Source organism: Thermobia domestica, chromosome 11, assembly GCF_964235325.1.
Source record: "Thermobia domestica chromosome 11, izTheDome1.hap1.1, whole genome shotgun sequence".
Taxonomy (NCBI): Eukaryota; Metazoa; Arthropoda; class Insecta; order Zygentoma; family Lepismatidae; genus Thermobia; species Thermobia domestica.
The window spans coordinates 140233651-140242890 of record NC_137464.1 but is presented as its reverse complement, the minus strand read 5'-3'; positions in this window follow the sequence as shown (position 1 = coordinate 140242890).

Below are 9240 nucleotides of genomic sequence, written 5' to 3'. Positions count from 1 at the left end.
GTAGCTAATTTTTTTCTCCCACTACCGAAATCAACATCGTATGTTGTGTTGATTTAACACAAAAAGTCGAAAGTATTTTTTTACTGTGCAGGACCTACGTTGTAAAAAGTAAATGTAAGGACATATACAAAAGCCATCCAGATCACGGGTTCGAGGTCAGAAATATCTGAAGACATTTTATTTCCTTTGTTCCAGTTAAATGCGGTTTAAGGTATCTTAACTATTGACAATAAAATGCAATCGAATCAAAAGTTATGTTTCAACCATAAATGCCGCAGTCAAATTACTATAGGAAATCATGTAGTGTATACCAGAAACAGCCAAAAAATTAAACATGAAGAAATAATTTAATAACAACAAGCTAACAAGGCTGTCACACTTAACTTTATTTAAAAAAACATGCACAGCAGACGTAAAGGTTTCAATATTCTAACATCATCTTAATGTGTCGTCCGAGGAAGATAATGTTAGAACATCGAAACCGTTCCCTTTTTGTGTCCTTATTTGTTAAAATACAAAAAGTGTGCATTTTCGAGGCACGAGACCTCTCGTCTCGTGTCTCGTCCAAAGGGTTCGTTCTTGTCTCACGAATCGAAACGAGACGAGACACGAGGAAGGTCTCATCTCTTGGCAACACTACGCGTCACACCAACACCTTCAGAATCACTCTCTAGCAGTCGTGTTCTTCTAAGCGTGTTGTTAAGGAAGTTACTTCTTACTTTCTGAGTGTTTATTTCGTAGTGTTGGCAGTTCCAGTCTTACCCAGTCCACAATGTTTATAATACCTTATCGTAATACAAAGAATTACCTTCACTGATGTAGATTAACAAATGCCGAGAAATGTTGTAGAAAGTACCTAGGTATGTGCAATGCCGTCGAGCTGGTAGGAACGAGTAATTGTTATGTTCTTTTCAATTGCAAACCTTATTATATATTCACACACGTGTAAATTCGTTGAGGTTGGTATCATATGTTCGCTTCGTAGCACAGTGCGTAGTGTTCCGGTTTACAAGTAAGAGGGTCGCGGGTTCGAATCACTACTCCATTTCTATTTTTAAAAGTATTAAAATTTAATATTTTTTTAAATATCGGCAGTAGATGTTCGTCTGTAATTATGCCTTATTTCAAACACATAGACAATTGAGAAAAGATGTAAAGGAGATAGAAGATAATACTTGTTTTCTTGTTTTATACTGTTTTAGACTCACCGTAATATAAACAAATCACGCATATAGGCAATTCAACATATTTTTGGGGAATATTTTTTTTGGTTGATTGGCGTTTTGCCGCGCCTCTGTCGCTAGTGGGCCACTGGTGGTATAATTATCAAAACAGAAATGGGACCACCGGTGATCGTCGCCGCGGAGCCGCCAATATTTGGCGAGATGTCGCTAGTTCCCCTTGAAATTTAATTACGTACCATATCATATTAATGTGTTACGATGATTAACGATATATTTCCAAAGGACATTGAGTGTTGCGAAGGGTGTAATATTGGATGCAAAATTGTGATAGATAACTTGTATATTTCCATTACATCTAATTCCAAACGAAAGTATTTTGATTGTAAAAGCAGTAGTTTTTACACAAACAATAATACGTGAAAATTGATACACTATAATGTTGCATTGTTCTAATAATAAGCTTCGATTTTATTTCCAATAATTACATTGGAAATATGTTTGATCGTTGACAAGAATCCCACGCCGTAAGCGTAGGTGAACCACGGATGGGCAACCATCGACATCTCGCCAAAAATTGAAAATTATACCACCAGCGGCAGAGAAGCAAAGGAACGATAATGAATTGTACGCTGCGATGGATATACTCTGCGACTTAGGACACAAACTCGCAGCTCATGCTCAAAAGGGGTTACCTGGGGCCTATTTGCCACTTTCTAGGCTACTTGGGGTCCATTTGTCAAAATTACTAGTCTTCTAATACCAGACTCGAGCAACAACACGAACGTCTACGCTTTTACACGACCTTGAATACCTGAACATAACCCTCTACCTTTGAACGCAATACTTCCTATCCTGTTATACAGCTATTCCACACGTAACACCAGAGCATTGGACTCATTCACAAATTGCATAGATGCCTATTACAACACAGCCACACTAATTGACGCCATTCCACAATAAAACTGCAAAACAGCCTTCTGCGACCCACTCGCAATTGACACACATGGGACGATATTTCCTTAGTGTGTGACCAAAGCATCACGTCATCAGTGAAAGTACTATGAGATACGTACGTGCTGCTATATTGTACATAAAAGTTCCACATTCTCTTTCTTCCTGTTTATTCCATCCAGCTCCAAAGTACATTGGAACGTCGAAAAAGGATCTTCCCTCATTTTTTGAATGTAATTCCAAAGAGCTTTCTTCTAGAAAATTTCCCTAGCAGTGACGAAATAAAAATGTAAATGGGCTACACGAGAACTCTACTTGAGTATATTCACAATAGCAATGTAGTTTTTCGTAGCTCAGGGGTAAGGAGCGGTTTGCCAACTCCAAGGGAAGGGAAGGGAAAGGAATACTCCAGTTTCTTTGGGAGTCACCCTTGCGCCGCTACTGCACTATATCTGACTGTACACTATTGGAGTCTACGATTTAAAATAATGGACATGCTCTTATACCCGACTTCGATCCGACGTTTTGTTCTTGAGTCATGGCTGTTTTTACATTTTTCCGACAAATTTTCGGGTGATCAAGACGCTGAAGGGAGGCACTTTTACATCAAGATTGGTGTTTACTTTTCATTTTATTTCGGTATCAGGAATCATCTCCCGACATTTGTTATATAAACTAAGTTATGCCCTGTATATATACGGGCGCCATTTTATGTATTAAAACCACCAAATTTGTTTAGTAAGGTAAGTAGCTAAACTGGGAAAACTTTCTTACTAGAGAAAAATATTTTAATTCTTGTTTTTTTGTGTATGTGTGTTTGTGTGTGTGTCAAACAATATAGCTATAAAAGCCAGACACTAATTATTCGACCACTGCTGTAAAATACACAGGAACAATCAAATTTTTTAATAAAGAGCTTTAAAAAGCTTTAATTACTTAAACTGCGCTATATCGATTGCGCTTAGTTTTTGAAAGTTTTTGAAAGTTTTTTTTTTTTTTTTTGCTATAAATGAGTAGTAGTTCTATATTATCTTACTAAGTAGACCTACATGTTTACTGATTTACCATTGCTTTATTGGCTTTATACATATATTTTCTCTTAGAAAGGTGATTGCGCTCTTTAGCTGTTCTCTGCCAATAGCAACTGTATGAATGTATGATACGAAACAGAAGAATTTAAAGAATTTTTATAATGTGATATTTCGCAGGGTGCCTTTTATAAGGGCGAATTTACTATACAGAACTGATATACAGAACAACTAACACCACTTATCTATAATGTGATGCTTCGCAGGGCGCACTATGCATAGGGTGCACTGTACCTTTCACAGGTTCTTTATCGACAGTAATAATATGTATTTATTGTACAGAACTGCTGCTATACAGAAGAATAAATAAAGCTGTTTATCTTTGATGTAGTTTCGCAAGGGCGCCTTACGTAAAGGGAGCATTGTACTATTCACGGGTTCTTTACCAACACTAACAGTATGTGTTCATTGTGCGGAACTGTGCCGTACAGAAGAATAAATAAAACCGTTTATCTTTGATGTGGTTTCGTAAGGGCGCATTATGTAAAGAGCACACTGTACTTATCACGGGTTCTTTACCAATAACAACCTTAAGAATCTACTATAACATAACTTGAAACTTTACTTATAATGTGATGTTTCGGAGGGCGCACCGGGACATGTCCCGGTGGGCCAGCACGGGTCTGGTTGTACGTGTGGTACAGGCAGACGAACGAACAAATGTAGAACGAATTCCTCAGTGACATTCGCCAAATATGAACATCAAATATATTAATTTAAACAAATATGTTAATTTAATTTAGAAAATCTTAATCTATAACTGATGTTTTATAAAATAAATGTTTCAAAATGTTTTAAATAAAATTGAATATTTTCTACCGTAAAATAAATGGTTTTATTGTTGAAGTTCACTTCCGATACTGTGTGCGTTCAATTACGGGAATTTCCCGAGCACTTGTTGCAAGACCGTTCTCCCAGAAAATTAATTTAAAACAATTAACATATATGCAGGGTGTTTCAAAACGACACCGACAACGATTGGGAGGTGATTCCTGACACCAAGATAAGACAAAAGGTATAGATCAACCTAGGTGAACAAATGCTTCCTTTCGGAGTTATAAGGTGCCGAAAACATGAAAAAGAGGTAGTTGGTGAGTACTTCAAAATATATGCCCGTAGCAAAACTCCCTCCATAAAAATTGTTGTGTGAGTACCGCAGGATTCTGAAACGTGTATTTTTGGATAGTGCACATCTTAGTTCCTAAGTAAAGTCTCGAACCAACTATGGTAGGTGCCATAGTTTTGGCGTTATGGACCTCTAAAGTTCATCTTTTCATACTTTCGGCAACCTATAAGTCCGAAAGGAAGCATTTGTGCACCCAGGTTGGTCTATATTTTTTGTCTTATATTGGTGTCAGAATCTCCCAAACGTTGTCGGTGTTGTTTTGAAACACCCGGTATAATTTATATTTCATAAAGTAAATGTTTCAACATGTTTTAAATAAAATTGAAAATATCTTATAGCGTGAAATAAATAGTTTTATTAGTGGTGTGGTAGTTCAGTGGTAGAGCGTTCACCTCCGGTGCTTGAGGTCCCTGGTAAATTCCCAGCTTGCGCCATGTCGACTTTTTGGTGGATAAACACCGTGGTCGTAGGTTTTCTCGGGGTTCTTCCGTTTTCTCCCACTTTGTTCATTCCACCATTTCACTAATTTCTCATAATCCGTCTCATTTAGCCTAACAGTCATAACTGTGGGACGTAAAACTGAAAGATTTCATTTCATTTTTTTCAAATAGTTTTATGTTGAAGTATTCAGTTCCGGTCCTTTGTGCGTTTAATTGCGGGAATTTCCCGAGCACTTCCTTCGCGACGAAGGTTTATTATTATTATTATGCGAAAATTGAAGCCTTCTTTACTGTATATCGAAAGTACAGTACATCCCATTAGTACGAAGTCTGAATTCAGCACTTGAAATAGTAACTTTACAGAAGAATACTTGTGTTATCTTCAAAGATAATAAAAGTAATACTAATAGTTTTATTAATACACTACGTATTTACTAGTAGCACCAGCACCTATGGCCATAAATCCATTAGCTGTATGAGGGATAACGTCCTTCGGCGTCGCTGGGTGGGCAAGTACTATTCACGGAAAGTATTTTTTAAAATATAAAATTGCATATTTTACTTCAAATAGCCTATAAGAACAATCCATATATTACTTTGTTCTAAAATCATTTCTATCTAAGGTAGGCTTCTTTTAATGCAATCAGTGAGTTTAGAACTTTATAAAGGTCTTACATTGAATTCCTATATACCTTAATGTGAAAGCACATAATTCGCCCAAGAAAAGACCAAAATTAGGGATGATACCGAGACCGAGACAGACCTCTATAAATCGAGACGAGACCTTGGTCAGTCTCGAAAGTCTCGATCTCGTCTCGAATATTGACAGCTATTTTGACATTACTCAAAATTTGTTTCGCTGCTGTGTGATATAATATCGGAACGGATGACTGATGTACTGTGGTGTATTTAGGGGGTAGGTGTCGGGCTCAAGCCACACCCGAAATAAATTTTTTCGCATCGCATGTACAACACAAATGTTTCTTACCCGTTCCTCAGCCTTCTCCCGAAACAAAATACACTGCTGTTATATATATGATATTATATATATATATATATATATATATATATATATATATATATATATATATATATCCCAATCTATCTATCTATCTATCTATCTATCTATCTATCTATCTATCTATCTATATATATATATATATATATATATATATATATATATATATATATCCCAATCTATCTATCTATCTATCTATCTATCTATCTATCTATCTATCTATATATATATATATATATATATATATATATATATATATATATATATATATATATATATTGTTACATTTATTGTTAGTAAGTTGGTGTGTGAGTTTGGTTTGGGGGCTCCACCACCTGTGCAACATACGCACAGGACAGGTTCGATGGAATGAACCTATACTTCTCTCTCTCGTATTCTTCCTCCTAGCTGACGGATTCTGTATTAATCCGCGATTAACCTCGAACTGAGCGTTTTCTTCGGTCGCTAGTCTGGAATCAAGTAACTGGTACCTTAATGGAAGAGAAGTAGCATCGAAGTTCGTAGCTCAGAGGCTTAATTTTAAGAGTGTACCTGAATCGCCCAGTACAAATGTGAGGATTCTTGGCTTGTACCTAAATCATTAAATGAGTCCAATAAATAAATAAATAAGAATTCCATAATAAAGTATTTATTACGAAAGAAATCAAAAAGAAGAGAAGTACAATCGAGTTACATAAAGCGTGACCAGACTATTTATAGTTTAACTGACATTACTCCATCTTACATATATGTTACTAGCCTACAGACTGCTCCTCAGTTCGCGAAACTTCCACATATTGTAAAAATGTGAAGAGAAGAAAAAAAAAAGAAAAGAGATTTAAGAAATACCAGGACTCGAGCAGCAAGTAAGGTGTTAATACTCGCGTAACCCTTTAGCTTTTCTTGGCATGTTATCGCTTCTTTAAGAAATTTCAAGTTAAATCATATTGATGGCGAACTTAGAAATAATTTCTAGGTTCGGCAGCATACCTGAGTCTGAAGTAGTAGCGCAACTGCTGCAAATTGGAGACGAGACCAGCGCAGGTTGAGTGCCGGCCCAAAACAGGATATCGGCAAGGTCGAACTCACCTCTTTTATACTCTCGGGGCGGTGGCTATTGCATCAGATTTCACCGTGTTTCATCCGATTGCACCGCTTCCCGTATTTCACCTTATTGCACCATATTGCACCACATGTGGGCGGATAGTCAAGGCCAATCTAGCTTCTTTCTATTGTCTTTACGACCTCTATCTCACCTTGAAGGAGTGTGTGGGCCGATAGCCAAGGTCAATCCAGCACCTTTCGAGGAGCGCGTGGGCAGGAGTCGACACGTGGCAGGAAGCAGAGTACAACTAACATTGCCGTTGCCCTAGCGGCCAACTATGGTACTAACCCATGCTAGGCTATACACCTCGCGGCGAAACTATATTTCTGTTGAGATTTATTATTTTACTATCTATATATTTAGGGTTTCCTTGTTCTTTCTTTACAACTGGATTTCGTTCTGCCATCATGAATGGCACAAGACCTTCTTTGCTTTGTCTTTTATATTTCTGTTCGCTGCTCTGCGGTCTTACAGCCAACAGGGGCCAGGAACACAGCTTAGCCAGGCAGAGTTTTAAATAAATCATTCCCGGAAGAATATTTTTCTCCCCTGTCTCCTGTCACTATGTCACCGCCACTAGCTCCCACTCCAAACCACAGAATCGAAACCCGGCCATAAGGGTTATCGGCGACTTTAGATGGTAACATCTGCCCCAGCCTTCCAAAAAAAAAAAGTCTAACGTTGTATGTTTAAAAGATTTTTGTGTTTTTTTTTAAACATGCCCATCCGGCGTCAAAGGGTTAAATTAGTTGGCAAGCTTCAAACAAAATAAAAATTCCTAAAACAACTGAGTGAAAAGTAATGAATGAGTGAAAATGGACGAGATTTCTAATTAGCGACGTGCCAAACCTTTTACAAAAAGAATGATTGTTGTTAATAGTGAACAATTGGTGTTACTTCGGGACATTACATAATTCTTTGATGTAGTACATCAATACTTGGTAAGCAATTATGCTTGACACCAGACTAGAACATATTAACTTTAGTTTGTTTTATGAGGTTTGTACACGTTTGTTTCCTACCTCGGAGCAGTCGTGGCGATGAAAGATCAAACACAATATGTACTTTGAAACGAGACACACAAACTTATTACCTGTAGGACATGTATTGAAACTCTTACATTATTGCATCATAATTTTCTTTGACTCAAATTGTGGCCACTATTATTTGAACCAGCCTATAAAACCTTGGAAACATAACCAAGTGCATCATCGTTAGTTACAATCAAAGGCTTTAGAATGACAATTAGAAAAGGTGAATTACCTTTGTGATACAATAATTTAGGCTGAGATAAGTGATACTATGACCCTTGTGGTAGGAATTGAACATGAGAGGATAGCTTGAAACTAACTACATCGATATGCATTTCCTTGCTCATGATTCTATCTTATAATTACCTTGAGTTGACCTTTCATCACCCATTAGAACCCGTCAAGCAGTTGACATCTCAGTACCCTTATGTCCATTTTTTTAAAAAATAAAACTTAAGTACTCAATTGAAGGTATGATCAAATTCCACATGAAGGATACCTAATGATCAGTATCGTTATAATAGACCTTGCATTTATGTACCCTCTTTTGGTTTTGTACTTACAAAATCTTACATGCTAATAATTAGGTTGTAATACATAAGAACCAAACCTTAAGGATCGAAATGCCACTGCTTCATTATGGATTAACTGCTTACAGTTAGTTAAGCATTTTAAGATAATTGCAATACATCATACTGGTGAAGGGCGGTATAATCTTACTTCACAATACTACCTTGTGGAACTGAGTCATATATGAATCATGGTAGGAATGATACTATTAGGCGAGTGATCCGCTTTACAGTTAACTTTGAAGTATTACATAGGTTGAATAGGATTAAGTACCATATTGTGATACGCCCTTCGCAAGCAAGGCTATGTGAGTCATGCGATCAGTGGCCGCACAGGAAATTTCCATGCTTTGAATCACTAGTCGCATAGATAATCATATAACCTTACTTATCTTATTGTTCGACTTCGAACCTCGTTAGTACCCTGAACGACACTGAGTTCAAGTTGCTGTACAAGAGTTCGATGTTTGAGAGAAATGGTTAAAGATTACATTTATCTATTAGTTATTTTTATGTGGAAATAATTTATGTATCAACACTTTATAGGTGTAGTGGGATGGAATCGATTAACGAATTAATGGATTCCTCCTCTGAACCCAATAAGATGAGGATGATTAGGATTTATTTAGCAACCTGCATGATTAGATTCTCACTGTATTGTTATTTTGATGAAGGCCGAGTAATACTAAATGGTGCATACGAGTGAATCAGCTTCGAACCCGTGCCCG